Genomic DNA, 19,642 nt, shown 5'->3' on the forward strand with positions numbered 1-19,642 from the left:
CCAGACCAGTACTTTTTGAGGATGCAGGGACGATGGGACTGCAACATGGGGCTTTTCGGTTTCCCATATGCGCCAGTTCTGTTTATTGACGAAGCCGTCCAGGTAAAAATAAGCTTCGTCAGTAAACCAAATGCTGCCCACGTGCATATCGCCGTCATCAATCCTGTGTACTATATCGTTAGCGAATGTCTCTCGTGCAGCAATGGTAGCGGCGCTGAGGGGTTGCCGCGTTTGAATTTTGTATGGATAGAGGTGTAAACTCTGGCGCTTGAGACGATACGTGGACGTTGGCGTCATTTGGACCGCAGCTGCAACACGGCGAACGGAAACCCGAGGCCGCTGTTGGATCACCTGCTGCACTAGCTGCGCGTTGCCCTCTGTGGTTGCCGTACGCGGTCGCCCTACCTTTCCAGCACGTTCATCCGTCACGTTCCCAGTCCGTTGAAATTTTTCAAACAGATCCTTTATTGTATCGCTTTTCGGTCCTTTGGTTACATTAAACCTGCGTTGAAAACTTCGTCTTGTTGCAACAACACTGTGTTCTAGGCAGTGGAATTCCAACACCAGAAAAATCCTCTGTTCTAAGGAATAAACCATGTTGTCTACAGCACACTTGCACGTTGTGAACAGCACACGCTTACAGCAGAAAGACGACGTACAGAATGGCGCACCCACAGACTGCGTTGTCTTCTATATCTTTCACATCACTTGCAGCGCCATCTGTTGTTGAAAATTGTAACTACTGTAATTTCGAAAGTTTGTCCGCCTGAAAATGTACTGTTGTCCCAAGCATATTGCAATGAACGGTGTATTTCTATCGCTGCTCGTTTAGTTTTTATTGCCGTTTCAAATACACCGGTCATTTTTGAAACACCCTGTACTTTCCGTAAATTCTGGGAAGATGGGGAAGGGCGATGAGCTCTGACACGACGATCAATCACACCCTATATGTTGAAATTTTAAATATTTTGATTGGTTGTAATCCAGCAATCGCACCCCATTTAATTACATGATGTATGTACAGCCATACTGGTTGAACAAAATTTTTGTCAACTGACCATGTCTTCGATTGCACTAGGGTAATCTTCACCAGAATAAAAATTTGAATGAAATACATGTAATCACACCATGGTTAAAAACGTCTGACCAAAAGTGCTCTCGTCAAACAGAAAAGAAACAGGAATGATTTGTTCGATCGGGTTCAGATATAGCGAGCTTTGGGGGGAAGGGGAGTGACGGGGGGGGGGGGGGGGGCGCAGCACATTACTGTTCCTCGAAATACTCCATCACATACCAGGCCTTGCGGCATGGCGTATTATCTTATCGAAAAATGTCGCTGCCATCGGGAAACATGACCGTCATGAAGGGGTGTACATCGTCTTCAACCAATGTACGACACATATGGCCATCATGGTACCTTGCACGAGCTTCACTGGACCCATGGATGCCCATGTGAATGTCCCACAGAGCATGATGGAGCCGTCACTAGCTTGTTTCGTCCCGCACTACGGGTATCAAGAAGGGGTTCCTCTGGAAGAGATGGATTTGCTCCCTCCCATTGGCAGGATGAAGAAGGTACTGGGATTCATCAGACCGTACAACGCTCTCCGAATGCACCAACGTCCGGTTCCGAAGGTTACGTGCCCATTTCAGTCGTACTTGCCGATGTCGTGGTGTTAACATTGGCACGTGGGTGGGTCGTCGGCCTAGCGGTAGTAGTGTTGGATGCACTGTGTGCTGAGACACGCTTGTGCTCTGCCCAGCATTAAAGTATGATGTTAGTTGCACCACATTTCGCCGCCTGTGCTATTTTATCAGTCTGCACAGTGCAAGACATCCGACATCTGTAAAAAGGGGTGACAGCCGAACCCCACGACGTCTAGACGTGGTTTCATCATGGTTTCGCCCCATATTGAAGACACTCACTCCTCGAACATCTGACAGGTCGTGCAGCTATCCAAATGCCCGTGCCGAGCCACTTTGGCCGTTATATCTGCCCTCGGTCATACTCAGACAGATCGCGCGCCTTCCCCATTCTACAGACAGACAGCACGCTCACTGGTACTAAAAGCACCATGCGCGTGTCTGACGAGCAGTCTTTCCTCGCCAGCTGACGCTACTATCGCCTGGACAGGTTTATATCGATAGTAGGTCGGTAACATTCTGGTTGATCAGCGTACTTTCCCCATTCGTTTCATATCAGAGTGATCTTCAGCGAAGCATGGGCAGGTTTATCAAGTTAAAAATAAAGCATGACCGGTATGACAAAACCACAATTCTCTAATTATTACAGTTTCCGAGTTATTTTTTGAAATTTTAATGGAATTTATGGACGCCCCAGATTGTGTCGCCACTGCAACCGAGCCATTAAGACGAGTCCTCATGCTGTAACTGTCTCGGAGTATTTGTGGACAGCAGGGGTCGCGCGCAGTCGGGGGACTAAATTGTCTCCTCGCCTCGAGTTAGCGTGGCGGGGGCAGGCGCCGACTGGAACACCAGGCCGCCCGCCGCTAAGTAGCTCACCACGCCATGGCGCCCTAGCAAACACATCCATCACTGGCCTCGCGTCCATAGCAGGCCTGTAATTACACTGTAAGCGCTAGAGACTAGACAGTATCCATAGAAGTATACGTACTCTACTGGCCATTAAAATTGCTACACCACGAAGACGATGTGCTACAGACGCGAAATTTAACCAACAGGAAGAATATGCTGTGATATGCAAATGATTAGCTTTTCAGAGCATTCACACAAGGTTGGCGCCCGTGGCGACACCTACAACGTGCTGACATGAGGAAAGTTTCCAACCGATTTCTCATACACAAACAGCAGTTGACCGGCGTTGCCTGGTGAAACGGTGATGCGATGCCTCGTGTAAGGAGGAGAAATGCGTACCATCACGTTTCCGACTTTGATAAAGGTCGGATTGTAGCCTATAGGGATTGCGGTTTATCGTATCGTGACATTGCTGCTCGCGTTGGTCGAGATCCAATGACTGTTAGCAGAATATGGAATCGGTGGGTTCAGGAGGGTAATACGGAATGCCGTGCTGGATCCCAACGGCCTCGTATCACTAGCAGTCGAGATGACAGGCATCTTATCCGCATGGCTGTAACGGATCGTGCAGCCACGTCTCGATCCCTGAGTCAACAGGTGGGGACGTCTGCAAGACAACAAGCATTTGCACGAACAGTTCGACGACGTTTGCAGTAGAATGGACTATGTGACACCATGGCTGTGGTTAGCCTTGACGCTGCGTCACAGACAGGAGCGCCTGTGATGGTGTACTCAACGACGAACCTGGGTGTACAAAGGGCAAAACGTCATTTTTTCGGAGGAATCCAGGTTCTGTTTACAGCATCATGATGGTCGCATCCGTGTTTGGTGACATCGCGCTGAACGCACATTGGAAGCGTGTATTCGTCATCGCCATACTGGCGTATCACCCGGTGTGATGGTATGGGGTGCCTTTGGTTACACGTCTCGGTCAGCTCTTGTTCGCATTGACGGCACTTTGAACAGTGGACGTTACATTTCAGATGTGTTACGACCCGTGGTTCTACCCTTCATAACCCTACATTTCAACAGGATAATGCATGACCGCATGTTGCAGGTCCTGTACTGGCCTTTCTGGACACAGAAAAGTTCGACTGCTGCCCTGGCCAGCATGTTCTCCAGATCTCTCACCAATTGAAAACGTCTGGTCAATGGTGGCCGAGCAACTGGCTCGTCACAATACGCCAGTCACTACTCTTGATGATCTGTAGTATCGTGTTGAAGCTGCATGGGCAGCTGTACCTATACACCCCATCCAAGCTCCGTTTGACTCAATGCCCAGGCATATCAAGGCCGTTGTTACGACCAGAGGTGGTTGTTCTGGGTACTGATTTCTCAGGATCTATGCACCTAAATTGCGTGAAAATGTAATCACATGTCAGTTCTAGTACAATATATTTGTCGATTTTGTCTGCATTTCTTCTTGGTGTAGCAATTTTAATAGCTAGTAGTGTAGACACCCTGAAAATGACAGTGTCAGTATTACGATGTTTGTCTGTTGTCATTACACACAATGTTACTGTTTCATGTCAATATTACTACCCCTTGTAGGGTGTGTTTGATTATTATAGGTACAAACGAGAACGAATCAAGCAAATAATCTTAATAAACATAGATCAGGAATCCAATCGTCTCCCCAATACGAAATTGCACAAGTGAATTCACGCAAATGCTGTATAACTGTTTTTTTTCTACGGGTGTATTTCTGTTGCAGCTTCGCTGCTGGCACATCGATAGACCAAAATATGGAAACATGCAAGAACATAAATAGAGATAAACATTTGTTTGTGGGACATCCAGCATTGTTATTTTATGTTCATGATTAAAATATCCGCTACAGTTGTACAGTTGTTTATTGAATGAAGTCTTTATACAAACAGGTTTCAGTCCCATCTATAGGCGTATTTATAAATAGGAAGTGAAACATGCTTGTTTCAATTAGCTAGCCAATTTGAAGAGCCATGTGAGGCAGATATGCAAGTTACCTTCGACATAGACGATTCTACCCGTTATTTATAGATACACGTGAAGATGGAGATGAGTCCCTGAAACCTGTTAGTGCAAACATTTCAGTCACTAAATAACTATTAAACTGTAGCGAATGTTCTGATCATGAACGTTATAAATGCTGATGCTAGCCAAGCCTGCAAGTTGTGTTCTTGTATTTGAACCACGAGCGGCACATGTATAATGTCCAACGTCCTAAATACATTGTAAGCGCCAGTCGCGGTCAGGAAAGTGTTCTGCGTATTTTGGGTGCATTATGTCGGAGCCGAGTGAATTCGAACCTACGCTAACTGTTGGTGCTAGTATAGTGAGTCCTTACGCGACCAAAGCAGCAAAAGTGTTTGGTGTTTCAACAGGAACCGCATACAAAGAAAGCGTGAAAACATGATCCGCTAAGTCACAACGCGGACGAAAATGTGTTTTGTGATCGTGACTGACGGTCTTTGAAGAGGATTGTGACGAAAAACAAGGCAGCTGCAGGAGTCACTGCAGAACTAAATGTCGCACTCGGGAATCCTGCCATCACCAAAAAAACATGAGAGGAGTTCCAGGCGCAGAGAATTGCAGTGAGCTGGAATTCCAAAACCACTCAACAGTGATGCAAATGCCGGTTACAGGAAAACGTGGTGCTGAAGTCAAAAGCCTGGACTATGGAGCAATAGGAGAAAGCACTTTTTCGCACGTGTCTTGTTACATACTGTTTCCAACTTCTGGCTGAGTTTACGTCCCAAAAGTGAAACAGGCCAAGGGTTCAATGATGATTTGGGAAGCCATGCCTTGATATTCCGTGGGCACATGTTACCGCCAAGTATTATGTGACCATTTTAACGATCAGGTCCATCCTCATGGCACAATATTAGTTTCCAGATGTTGATGCTGTGCCCCAAGACGACAGGTTCTTTGTTCACACAGCTTGCATCCAAAAGGTCTGATTTTGTAAATACAAGGATGAATTGTAGCGTCGCCACAGGCCACCGCAGTCATCAGATCCCAACGTTATTGATTCTCTGTGTTCTCTTTTGGTGAAAAGGGTGCCTGTTCTACGTTCTGCGTACTGTACCACATATCACTTCTAATCTGTTTAACTCACTGGAGATATCATTATCATGTTCACAGATTACATCACATCCCAATAGCTGAAAATGAGATACCTGTTCAGCTGATTGTCTATTTAGCATTATTTTACATTGTACTCGGTATTTTCTTTTAAGAGTCAAAACTTTGGATTTATTTTTTATTGTTTCAAGTTACAGAGTATGCCAGTTAAGTCCAACCAATGAAAATAAAATTGTAAATTATCCTCTATCTGTTTCAAAACTGTTTGGTAAAATTATTTGTAAATTATTTATTACAACATTGACATGTGTGTTTCTAGGAATGAACTTTATTTGCGGGTTAACTTCGTATTTGTATTGCTTAAAATGTCGTCGAAAATGGGTGAGTGACTGCGCCTGTATCACACTATTCTGTTAACTGCTACTGGTCCTATTCTGACTTTGCTTGTATTGATTAAAATTTAGTTATTTAAATACAAACTTTGTATCACTTGTATTAAATGTCTGAGATAACCTCATCTTTCCAGTATACTCCACAGCATATACCTATTCACTCTGTAGAAAACATTTTAAAGCCTACAAATTCGATACTAGTCTCTTGATTACATTCTTTCCTCTTTTCAGGAATCTGCCGCACTAGCGGAATATTTTTAGTGCATGACAGTCATTTTCTAAAAGCATTTCTTCCTCCAGCAAGAGGGTGCAAACCATTCTTCATTCTGTGATTAATTATATATGCATGTAAGTTATAGCCAGTGCCCAACATACTTATTGAAAATGATTTCTAGTTTTATATGCTGTTACTTTCGCCACTCTTCAAAAGTCTATTTCCACCATTAATATAATAAATGCAGCGGCATCAGACCTAACATTAATCCTCCACGTTTGGTAAGATCTGTATTAATGTTATCAGGTCCTGCTGCTTTTCTATTCTTCATCTGCTTTAAACCTTCTTGTATGTCTTCCAAAGTAATACTGCCTCCTTGGTATATTTCGTCATCTTGTTCTTTGCCCTAGTCTATTTTCTTTAGTTCAATTTTATCATTGTTTTCTACCCATAATCCTTGAAAGCGTTTCATCCTAATTTCTTTGTCTATTATATTAGATCGTGCAGAATCTTTTTCCCATTTGTTGAGCTGTTCTATGAGTTTATAAGCCGTCTCTTGTCTACTACGTAGATTGTCTTCAGTATTTGACATCATTCCATCTCTTGATTCTTGACGGGCTTTGTCACTGTTTTCTTAGCATAGTCAGTTTTGCTTTATACTTTTTTCATTTTTTTTATAAGCGAGAAAAATTTTGAAAAGAGGTTAAATTAATATGTTAAGTTAGCTGCAGGTCGCAAAGTGCGCACATTCTCAATTATTGGATGAATATACTACGGGTAATTCGTATGTCGTGATTACGGTGCCTCAAGACATGTACACAGTTTCTATTTTTAATACTTAGCTTGTTGTGTTAAGCCTTTAACGTAAGATAGTATCTCTTGATTAGATTATGATAACATTTTAAATTTTTAAATTGGGTCAACAATTGTAGGAAATACCGAAAATCAAATATTTGTTGGCCCTAGAAGTCGTTAGATAGCCAACCTGTAGAGTAGGTAACTTTCAGAGATGTTACTGTTGACCAAAATAACAAGAAAGTGTCTAGTAAATGTGGATTCCACGATGCATACCTTGAGAAGTATGAACATTTGATCACTAGAGGAGATGTTTTCACAGTAGTGAAGATGAACAAGTGCTCGTGGCTCCTCAGGTATGCATTTTAAAGTCTATGTGTACCAGATATTTTTTCTTGTTTTCGTCCATACTACCATCTGTAAATGATGCCTACCCTACAGCATTAGTACTAACAGTACCATATATGTATCCCAGTATCAGAGGTTTCAGAACGGTTTTTGCCAGTAACCTTCGATTCATTCGTTTACAGATCAGGGCCTCTTACCCAACAGGTCTGTAACATCATCTTGAAATCATCCTGTATACACACGTATATACAGCCTCCAGTGCCTACAAAGTCGACACTCTATAGCGTCACTGGATGACTTTTCTGGACATGGGTTCCTATGTTCGCTTTGTTCTTCAGGTTGCCTTCTACATCCCCTCAAAAGTTTGTCAGTGTAACTTTGATACACCCTGTATAGAAGAAAATGACGACTGACTATGACCCTCTTCATACTCCTACTAATGTGCCCGTTTTAGCCGTTTGGCAATATTCGTAGATAGATAGATAGATAGATAGATAGGTGCTATTGCTGTTCTTCGTTTTATAAAGAATTAGCTGTTCCAGCTTCTAAATGTATGGTAGTAGAATGTTTCTGTGACAAGGTTATTCTAAATGCAAAGAGTACGTCCACAGCCCAGGTCAACAGAAAGGAGAGAACGGCGTAGTACGTGACGGTGTATGCATCCAGATCCCGTGTGTCTCGATGTATATTTATGCCCACGAGGGGAACAGACGGCCCTGCTTGCGAACTTCGGTACAGCGTCTAAACCTGAAACGAAGTTAGCGGAGCGGAGCTGGAGGCTAACGGCGAAAAAGAAGAAACTTTGTCAATTCATATTTTACTAAGCTCGCTAGCAGATCTCCTGCGAGCTGTAGCGGAGATTCTGGAGCTGGGCTCCAGTAGGTACTGCGAATAACGGGCGAACTGCAGTGTTCCAGCCTGTGACATGCAAAAGAGTTAGTGATGTGGCTATTATACTTCGCATACCTTTACTCAGTACTCTCCTGCAGCATAATCTTGTCGGATAATGAAACTATCGTCAAAATTGTATTTCTCCTATAGTAATGAGCAATAAATATTTTTTGTAAAGTACCACCTTGCAGAACCCTCTTCAGAAAGTTAGCGATTCTTACTCTCAGATGGCAATGTAAATACTTCCTAATGGCATTTCTTATGGATGGCTAAAGGCAATTCACGATTAACAGTAGTCTACAGTTCACTAACAAAATTCCAAAAGTAAAAATAAAATCCTCAGAGTTTCAAAACTAAATAAAAGAACACCTCATTAGAAAATGTATCAGAATATTTGGACACAGGGAAGTAAATTCTACATAACGCTCTTGCTTTTATTAAATATATCTTGACTATTCACTATACAGGGTATCCCAGGAATATTCAGAGATGTCACGAACGACCAGTCGAAGCGAAAAATTCTATTAAACTGGAGCTATAAAGTGCAAACCTTAAGAGCTATGAAGGCTTGTTCATCTAATGCAAGATATTTGCTTGCCATATTCTTAGAGGTGGTAGTACTGACCAAAACAAGAAAAATGTTCAGAGAAGAAGGACTCCAAAGTTCAGCCTATGAGCACTTGTTCGTCTTCACTACTGTGAAACAAATCTATTCTCCTTAACAAGTGCTCATATATCTTAAGGTACACACTTTAGTGCCCAAATTTACCGGGCATTTGTTATTGTTTTGGTCCATATCGTTGCCTCTCAAAATATGGACAGCAAAGAACTTGCGGTAGAAGAAATTTAATCCTCAGTATCGAAGATGATGAAGTGCTCATAGCTCTTAAGGTATGCATTTTACAGCCCAAGTTCAGTAGACTATTTTGCTTCGAATGATCGTTCGTGTCGTATCCCTGACGACCATTCCTCCTAGGACACCCGGTTTGGACACAAGAAAAAAATGGTTCAAATGGCTCTGAGCACTATGGGACTTAACATCTTAGGTCATCAGTCCCCTAGAACTTAGAACTACCTAAACCTAACTAACCTAAGGACATCACACACATCCATGCCCGAGGCAGGATTCGAACCTGCGACCGTGGACAGAAGAACACTGCAGTATAGCAGAATCAGAAACAATGACTCGATCACAGTATTCAGACGGAAACTAAGCCCAGAATTATTGGCGAGAAATTTATAAGGCAGACAGAATTGATGGAAAATTTAACTCTGTCTTAATCTTATTTCTGCGGCACTTCGACTGGTTTCCACTCGGAACAAACAATGGCAAAATTAAACAGAACCAGGAATGGTGGTTGGGCAACTCCTGGGATTAAAGTAACTATGAAGAAAGAGCTATTCGAAATTTAGAGAACAAACTGTATTAATGATTTGAAACAGCTTTAACATCAGTACTGTTGAATCCTCCAGTCCGTCACTAAAGAGGTAAAAATCAACTACTATGCTCCAGAAGATAAAATACTGTGACAATAAGGTAAAAACTATTTTGAATATTATTAAATAAGAGACAAGCAAAGATAGCAAACCAAAGGAAACTGAACCCCCATAAAGTAGTTCTTGCAGAAATGGCAATCCTTTGAAATCATTGACTACCAAATTCAATGATTACTTCCTCAGAGTGGCAACACACATTGTGCCCAACAATAAACAACCAAATAGAGATGGATAAAAATTTCTATTGGTGTGAGCTATTTCTTCAAATAACTATGCTCTTAACTTTACTAATACCTGTGTTATACAGAAACTGGCATATGCTTGACTGAATTTGGTGATCAAAGAATCTACAGAATGCTGTACTAGGCACATTCTCCTTTTTTGCGGTAACTTCAGCCCTCCTTGAGTCAAACTAACGCACTGACACAATACATGCCCGTAAGGTCGAAGAAGATTATGTTTTAATATGACATCTACTACAATGTCACAGACAGCGCACAATTCGGTTTGAAGAAAATAGAAGAAAGAAACTAGTAGTAGAGGCTCAACGAGAGAACTGGCTCAGATCGCTGCCAAAAATTTTTTCCCAGTGCCATATTACAGTTTCATCAATTGTGCGTGTCATATTCAAGGTCACTGAGAATGCATGTTGATGTGACCTCACCCCATCGCCCCCACTCTCCTACCCTCCCACTATTCCTCAACTTTGCTCTCGGCTAGTAGGGATCATTTGATCAGCAGATCGACCAAAACGCAGAAGAACGTTGGAAGTTAGTAATTATTCAGCCGGCCGTGGTGGCTGAGCGGTTCTAGACGCTTTTGTCTGGAATCGCGTGACTGCTATGGTTGCAGGTTCGAATCCTGCCTCGGGCATCGATGTGTGTGATATCCTTAGGTTAGTTTGGTTTAAGTAGTTCTAAGTTCTAGGGGACTGATGACCTCAGAAGTTAAGTCACGTAGTGCTCAGAGCCATTTGAACCATTTGGGTATTTATTCATCAGTTGTTGTTGTTGTTGTTGTGGTCTTGAGTCCTGATACTGGTTTGATGCAGCTCTCCATGCTACTCTATCCTGCACAAGCTTCTTCATCTCCCCGTACCTACTGCAACCTACATCCTTCTGAATCTGCTTGGTGTATTCATCTCTTGGTCTCCCTTTATGATTTTTACCCTGCACGCTGCCCTCCAATACTAAATTGGTGATTCCTTGATGCCTCAGAACATGTCCTACCAACCGATCCCTTCTTCTAGTCAAATTGTGCCACAAACGTCTCCCCAATCCTATTCAACACCTCCTCATTAGTTATGTGATCTACCCATCTAATGTTCAGCATTCTTCTGTAGCACCACATTCCAAAACCTTCTGTTCTCTTCTTGTCCAAAGTATTTATCGTCCACGTTTCACTTCCAAACAATGCTACATTCCATACAAATACTTTCAGAAACGACTTCCTGACACTTAAATCTATGCTCGATATTATCAAATTTCTCTTCTTCAGAAATGCTTTCCTTTCCATTGCCAGTCTACATTTTATATCCTCTCTACGTCGACCATCATCAGTTATTTTGCTCCCCAAATAGCAAAACTCCTTTACTACTTTAAGCGTCTCACTTCCTAATCTAATTCCCTCAGCCTCACCCGACTTAATTCGACTACATTCCATTATCCTCGTTTTGCTTTTATTGCTGTTCATCTTATATCCTCTTTTCAAGACACTGCCAATTCCGTTCAACTGCTCTTCCAGGTCCTTTGCTCTCTCTGACAGAACTACAATGTCATCGGCGAACCTCAAAGTTTTTATTTCTTCTCCATGGATTTTAATGCCTACTCCGAATTTTTCTTTTATTTCCTTCACTGCTTACTCAATGTACAGAATGAATAACATCGGGGAGAGGCTACAACCCTGTCTCATTCCCTTCTCAACCACTGCTTCTCTTTCATGCCCCTCAACTCTTATAACTGCATTACTTTTGAATGCATTATGGGAACAGCAGTGATCAATGTCTTGTAAATAATTACTATTAAAAGCAGTCTTGATCACGATTTATTTTACAAGGTGACCGGTTTCGACCACTACTGTGGTCATCTTCAGACCATTGAGTAGGAACCCCTTTCTGTTGGAGAATCACAACTCTCCAACAGAAAGGGGTTCCTACTCAATGGTCTGAAGATGACCACAGTAGTGGTCGAAACCGGTCACCTTGTAAAATAAATCGTGATCAAGACTGTTTTTAATAGTAATTCTTATAACTGCCATTTGGTTTCTATACAAATTGTAAATAGCCTTGCGGTGCCAATATTTTACCCCTGCCACCTTCAGAATTTGAAAGAGACTATTCCAGTCAACATTGTCAAAAGCTTTCTCTAAGTCTACAAATGCTAGAAACGTTGGTTTGCCTTTCCTTAATCTAGCTTCTAAGATAAGCCGTAGGGTCAATATTGCCTCACGTATCCCAATATTTCTACGGAATCCAAACTGATCTCCCCCAAGGTCGGCTTCTACTAGTTTTTCCATTCGTCTGTAAAGGATTCGCGTTAGTATTTTGCAGCCGTGACTTATTAAACTGATAGTTCGATTCATCAGTTAATAACATTGTTAATAATGATTTCGAAATACATACATTTATACTTACACTTGATAATTTTTTATTCCAGCATCGCAGCGTGTCTTAGTTAAGAGCTGGACGGCAACACAAAAGTGTTCAGTATACTGCTGTCCTCACCACCACAGCACCAGCCCACAGAGGGCCTTCCAGATTTGTTGGACCTGCTGTTGTTCAACTATTCTGCACTACAACTGGAGCTTTCTCATCTTGTCGAGACTCAGCTGAGTCCTGCAAGAGTACTGTTATTCCCTAATACATACAAAGTGGCTTTTAGTGACTCTAAACACATGAGTGTAGACCTATCACTTAACAATGACTTTGGAGTAGTTATAGAAGCAGACAACATTCAACATGATGGTGCTGAAGTGCAGTATTTATGGTATGAGTAGGACTATCTATGCAGCATGATGGTGTTTCAAAATCACACCGACTAACCTCGAGTGGATGTAGGTGTCTTGAGGAACAAAAAGAGGATAGGAACCCGTGCCTGGAAACATCATCCAATGATGCTACAGAGCATTAAAGTTACAAGTGGCGGTACTTGTACGTGTATGTATATACAGGAAGATTCCATGATGATGTGACATCTTTCAGGAATGAATGTGAAGGATACTTAATTTGAGGTGAAGTGACCCTGGTCGTAACGAATGAATCGAAAGACATAATCGAAAATCGTTCTGATACCACTGACAGTGGAATGTGTGTACCAGTCCTGGTGTTACTATGATTGTAGAGTAGGTAACTTTCAGAGATGTTACTATTGACCAAAATAACAAGAAAGTATCTAGTAAATGTGGATTCCACGATGCATACCTTGAGAAGTATGAACATTTGGTCAATAGAGGAGATGTTTTCACAGTAGTGAAGATGAACAACTGCTCGTGGCTCCTCAGGAATGCATTTTAAAGTCTATGTGTACCAGATATATTTTCTTGTTTTCGTCCATACTACCATCTGTAAATGATGCCTACCCTACAGCATTAGTACTAACAGTACCATATATGTATCCCATTATCAGAGGTTTCAGAACGGTTTTTGCCAGTAACCTTCGATTCATTCGTTTACAGATCAGGGCCTCTTACCCAACAGGTCTGTAACATCATCTTGGAATCATCCTGTATACACACGTATATACAGCCTCCAAAGTCGACACTCTGTAGCGTCACTGGATGACTTTTCTGGACACGGGTTCCTATGTTCGCTTTTACATCCCCTCAAAAGTTTGTCAGTGTAACTTTGATACACCCTGTATAGAAGAAAATGACGACTGACTATGACCCTCTTCATACTCCTACTGATGTGCCTATGTTTGGTTATAAGGTTGATACGTACGGTGAAGCTATGCTGGAATTAACCTTACGGGATACGAACATATATCTTGAACATTCAAATGTTTTGAATTTGTATGATCTATACTGTGCACTAGCAATTGCAGTAGACAGACTATAATAGTGATGGAAAAGAAATCGCAGCAGCAAGAAGGAGTTGTGCAGCATAATCGAAATTTATTGATGGGAGGAGTTATTGAAGGCAGGAGTGGTCATGAGAATCTACAGTCGCAGTAGGACCAGGCACCAGAAGGTCCTATGGCACTACCAAGAGGGGACTTCACTGTATTCGATATTTGGTTCTGGCACAACGTACCGTATCAGTAGCAGCAATATGAGCAGAAGTTGGCATCACAGTGACACAAAAAACTGTTAAAAATCGATTACTTCAAGGACAGCAGTGAGCCAGATGCCCTGTGGTGCACATTCCACTGACCCCAAACCACCGCCCTTTGCAGCTTCAGTGGTGTCAAGTGACAGCACATTGGAGGGCAGGGTGGAGATGTGTTGTGTTTTCTGATAAAAGCTGGTTCTGCCTCAGTACCAGCGATGGTCACGTGTTGGTTAGGCTAGCTGAGGACCTGCTGCTAACCTGTGTGCTAGACACACTTGAGAGTTATGGTACGTTTTCGTATGACAGGAGGAGCAGTCTCATGGTTATCTCATCCACCCTCACTGCAAATTTGTATGTCAGTCTGGTAACTCGACCTGTTGTGCTTCCGTCCATGGACAGCATTCCAGGAGACTTCTTCCAACAGGATAACGTGTGCTCACATACCGATGCTGTAGCCCAATGTGCTCTACAGAGTGTTGACATGTTGCCTCGGCCTACTCGATCACCAGGTGTGCCTCTCATCGAGAACGTGTGGGACATCATCAGACGACAACTCCAGTGTCATCCAGGTGCAACTAGCATGGAGCTTCACCACACAAACCGACGTCCGGAACTTGTACAACACAATGCATGTTTGTTTGCATGCTTTCAGTTAATATTCTCGTAGTTTCATATTTACAATGGCTTATCTCATGCTTACATTAACCTGTGATCTTGCAATGTTAATCATTTAAATACAGGGTGTTTCAAAAATGACCGGTACATTTGAAACGGCAATAAAAACTAAACGAGCAGCGATAGAAATACACCATTTGTTGCAATATGCTTGGGACAACAGTACATTTTCAGGCAGACAAACTTTCGATATTACAGTAGCTACAATTTTCGACACAGATGGCGCTGCGGTCTGGGAAACTCTATAGTACGATATTTTCCACATATCCACCATGCGTAGCAATAATATGGCGTAGTCTCTGAATGAAATTACCCGAAACCTTTGACAACGTGTCTGGCGGAATGGCTTCACATGCAGATGAGATATACTGCTTCAGCTGTTCAATTGTTTCTGGATTCTGGCGGTACACCTGGTCTTTCAAGTGTCCCCACAGAAAGAAGTCACAGGGGTTCATGTCCGGCGAATAGGGAGGCCAATCCACGCCGCCTCCTGTATGTTTCGGATAGCCCAAACCAATCACACGATCATCGAAATATTCATTCAGGAAATTAAAGACGTCGGCCGTGCGATGTGGCCGGGCACCATCTTGCATAAACCACGAGGTGTTCGCAGTGTCGTCTAAGGCAGTTTGTACCGCCACAAATTCACGAAGAATGTCCAGATAGCGTGATGCAGTAATCGTTTCGGATCTGAAAAGTGGGCCAATGATTCCTTTGGAAGAAATGGCGGCCCAGACCAGTACTTTTTGAGGATGCAGGGACGATGGGACTGCAACATGGTGCTTTTCGGTTCCCCATATGCGCCAGTTCTGTTTATTGACGAAGCTGTCCAGGTAAAAATAAGCTTCGTCAGTAAACCAAATGCTGCCCACATGCATATCGCCGTCATCAATCCTGTGCACTATATCGTTAGCGAATGTCTCTCGTGCAGCAATGGTAGCGGCGCTGAGGGGCTGCCGCATTTGAATTTTGTATGGATAGAGGTGTAAACTCTGGCACATGAGACGATACGTGGACGTTGGCGTCATTTGGACCGCAGCTGCAACACGGCGAACGGAAACCCGAGGCCGCTGTTGGATCACCTACTGCACTAGCTGCGCGTTGCCCTCTGTGGTTGCCGTACGTGGTCGCCCTACCTTTCCAGCACGTTCATCCGTCACGTTCCCAGTCCGTTGAAATTTTTCAAACAGATCCTTTATTGTATCGCTTTTCGGTCCTTTGGTTACATTAAACCTCCGTTGAAAACTTCGTCTTGTTGCAACAACACTGTGTTCTAGGCGGTGGAATTCCAACACCAGAAAAATCCTCTGTTCTAAGGAATAAACCATGTTGTCTACAGCACACTTGCACGTTGTGAACAGCACACGCCTACAGCAGAAAGACGACGTACAGAATGGCGCACCCACAGACTGCGTTGTCTTCTATATCTTTCACATCACTTGCAGCGCCATCTGTTGTTGAAAATTGTAACTACTGTAATTTCGAAAGTTTGTCCGCCTGAAAATGTATTGTTGTCCCAACCATATTGCAACAAACGGTGTATTTCTATCGCTGCTCGTTTAGTTTTTATTGCCGTTTCAAATATACCGGTCATTTTTGAAACACCCTATATGTAACCTATGCAAATGTACTCCCAAAATTTCATTACTCTACATTAATTATTTGTTGGTGTTGCGTTAGAGCTGCATACTATGACTTTGTAGATTACTTGCATGCAGTACTATAGTACAAAGCAGTTATAACCGTGCATAAACCCCAGTATTCAACCAGTGTCGCAAAACATTAAGTGTTGAGTCTGTAACTGTAAAACCTGTGGAAGTAGAATTTAGTAAGGCAGTTCTCTCCTTTACCCTCTACTAGCAGTTGTATTGCTTCCAAAGTGTAATACCGCAGCCACTTTCGCGAAGTCCCTGCGAGCGGCCGTGCAGAAGGAAGGGGCCGGACTCCCTGAGGCGAGGTCCCCGGTGCTGCAAGCACGTAGCGGGAAGCTGGGCCGACGTCCTCGCCTCGCTCAAGAAGGGACACGATGCGAAGGGTCCGTCTAACAGCGAGAAGCATGCCGAAAGCTAATGGACACCTGCAGCCATTAGGATGGAACGCCAAGAATGTTCGCGCGAAAGCATCCGACTTCCTCTGGCCTTGCGGCAGTCATTTTACCTGTCTTAGAAAACAGTTATGTGCCTACAGTTCCAGCAACCCACGGGCACAGGGAGGAGCTTGGAAAATGGGCGAGAAATCGGCGCAGGGAGGTGTGTGAAAGAAAGCAGATGTTTTTCTTGACAGTGAGGACATTCCTTGTAAATGACGGACTTCGGCAGATTTTGAGACGGAGCCCAAACGTCTGTTCAGGGCTGGCGCAAAGAGAGCGGTTATAAAGAAGTGTTGTGTAGATGCTCCCCCAACAGCTTCGGAATGCAGGAAAACATCTTAAAAATTTGAAATCGTGAGGATGATGCCAATTCACGAGGCACACGCCAGCCCACCCCGGATAGAAAATTTCCACCCTGCACGGAGATTCGTGGCAATGAAACGGCTATCTGTCATTGGGCTACATTGAAAATTTCGTCAGCCAATGACAACGCCGAAAAGAGTAATGTTTTGAAGAGGAGTTGAGCTGACAGATGGATGAGAAGCGAAAAGGAGGAGTCGTGGATGCACCGCGGAAGCGAAAGGACATGGGCGCTCCTCCACCCATCGCCAACCTCCGCCTTCCGACACCGTGGCAGCACAGCTCCGGCCACGCCACCGACAACGGGCAGACAACGCGGAGATCGTACCTGGGACCCGCCCCAAAGCCGCGATTGCTGAGGGCAGGCAACCCGTGCAGCACAGCTCCGACGCGACGCGCCGCACCGACGCAGCGCCTGCCGCCGACAGCAGTGTACGACGAACGATAACCAAGAATGGTTAGACGATTCGTTCCCTCCTCCTTCCCCTTAGTAAGTGAGTCGTGTCCACCCCCAGTCAAATCTGTCTTGAGATGTGTAATTTTGTTTTGTTTTGTGTAAACGGCTCGAAAATAAATGCATTTCTTTCATGTTTTGATCATTCAAGCAATCTTGTACATTCATGCATGAACACCCTAATGTACCATTGTGTTTGACTTTATTTAATAATTGATATCAATTAATTGTTGTCTCCTAACACGTGGTGAACTCATTAGTAATTTTCATGGTATGTGATGTCACAAAATAATTTCTCGGGTTCACTACAAAAGTTTACGGCCCGCTATTATTTTTAAGCAATTTATGGGAGCTACAGTAAAAGTGCATCTCGGCGGTCAGGGAGGGCGGGGGCGGGGGGTGGGGGGGGGGGGGTGATTCAAACTCCGCTTTTCTCTGAGTCCAGTGCGTCGAATAATGTGGGACCTTGTTTTAGTTCATAGGTACCATCGCAGACAAGGACACCAGACAAGTAACAAGTGACGCCCTAGAGACATTACCCTAAGAGAGTGGAACGCCTTCTCTAATTTGGATAAACCTCATAATTCGGCTAGAAAGAAAGTCCATAAGTTACACTATTCAAGATTTATGATTGGATTCTGTACAGGTAACAGACTACGACCACAGTGATTGCTATGTTTCAGCTGCTGCTCCAAGAAGTCTCAGAAAAAGGTCTCATGGCAACTGGACTTTTGTAACTGTTAATGTTTATCGTACTTGAAGTAACTTGAAGTAACTTAAATATCAGACCACCAAAACTGTTCTCGAGAAAATCGTCATTGAAGTTTTCTGAGCATGTGCAGTTCACCAAAACTAAAACATCTGTTCGATGGATTGCGCGTCTCTGTCGTAGAATGTTTGCCTGTCATGTGAGTGGCCTGGATTCGATTCCCACCAGATGCATATTTTTAAACAAAGGTGTGTGTTCTATGAGAGCGTGGGTGATGTGTAGAAAGAAAGAAGTTGTTTGCATTCGACACTAGTAATCACTGGTTCGAATCTCGTTTCGGGCATCATTTTCTCCGTTTTTTAGAGTTCAGTAACTCAGTCTGTAAAAAAGGAATCCTTATAGCATCACTTTGTTGAAATGATAATTAAATGGACACCCTAGCTGCAATCAGGCGTTGATGTACTTTATTGGGGACATGTTGAAAATGTGTGCCCCGACCGGGACTCGAACCCGGGATCTCCCGCTTACATGGCAGACGCTCTATCCATCTGAGCCACCGCAGGCGCAGAGGATAGTGCGTCTGCAGGGACTTATCGCTTGCACGCTCCCCGTGAGATCCACATTCCCAACATGTCCACACCACTACATTCGTAGGGCGCTCAATAAATGTTTGCCCATCATACTCATTACTCGTGGAAGTACATCAACGCCTGTTTGCAGCTAGGGTGTCCATTTAATTATCATTTCATTTCTAGCAAAGCTGCATGGTCATCCACGGTAACTGTTCTTTCGGGAACAGATACTACCGTCATATATAGTTAAAATATGGCTTCCCGGCCATTGACCTTCTTGTGCGAACGCACACGCTATGCCCGAACTCGTACGGGACTTGGTAGATTAATCTGCTACGAGTAATGAGTATGATGGGCAAACATCTATTGGGCGCACTACGAACGTAGTGGTGTGGACATGTTGGGAATGTGGATCTCACGGGGAGCGTGCAAGGGATAAGTCCCTGCAGACGCACTATCCTCTGTGCCTGCGGTGGCTCAGATGGATAGAGCGTCTGCCATGTAAGCGGGAGATCCCGGGTTCGAGTCCCGGTCGGGGCACACATTTTCAACATGTCCCCAATGAAGTAAATTAACGCCTGTTTGCAGCTAGGGTGTCCATTTAATTATCATTTCATTTCTAGCAAAGCTGCATGGTCATTCACGGTAACTGTTCTTTCGGGAACAGATACTACCGTCATATATAATCATCACTTTGTTTTCTGTCTGTCCGACAGTTCAAAACCATTTTCTCAGGAACGGGTAGATGTATCAAGTTAAA

At 43.5% G+C, this 19,642-nt stretch overlaps 2 non-coding genes across 2 annotated transcripts; one reads left to right on the forward strand and one right to left on the reverse strand.

Annotated features, from left to right (window-relative positions):
- Nucleotides 1-18,799: 18,799 nt before the first annotated feature.
- Nucleotides 18,800-18,874, reverse strand: Trnat-ugu (transfer RNA threonine (anticodon UGU)). Its single transcript has one exon. It is a non-coding gene; the product is annotated as a tRNA-Thr (tRNA).
- Nucleotides 18,875-19,347: 473 nt separating this feature from the next.
- On the forward strand, nucleotides 19,348-19,422 carry Trnat-ugu (transfer RNA threonine (anticodon UGU)). Its single transcript has one exon. It is a non-coding gene; the product is annotated as a tRNA-Thr (tRNA).
- The last annotated feature ends 220 nt before the right edge of the window (nucleotides 19,423-19,642 follow it).

Source organism: Schistocerca serialis, chromosome 2 (genome assembly GCF_023864345.2).
Source record: "Schistocerca serialis cubense isolate TAMUIC-IGC-003099 chromosome 2, iqSchSeri2.2, whole genome shotgun sequence".
In the NCBI taxonomy this organism is placed as follows: domain Eukaryota; kingdom Metazoa; phylum Arthropoda; class Insecta; order Orthoptera; family Acrididae; genus Schistocerca; species Schistocerca serialis.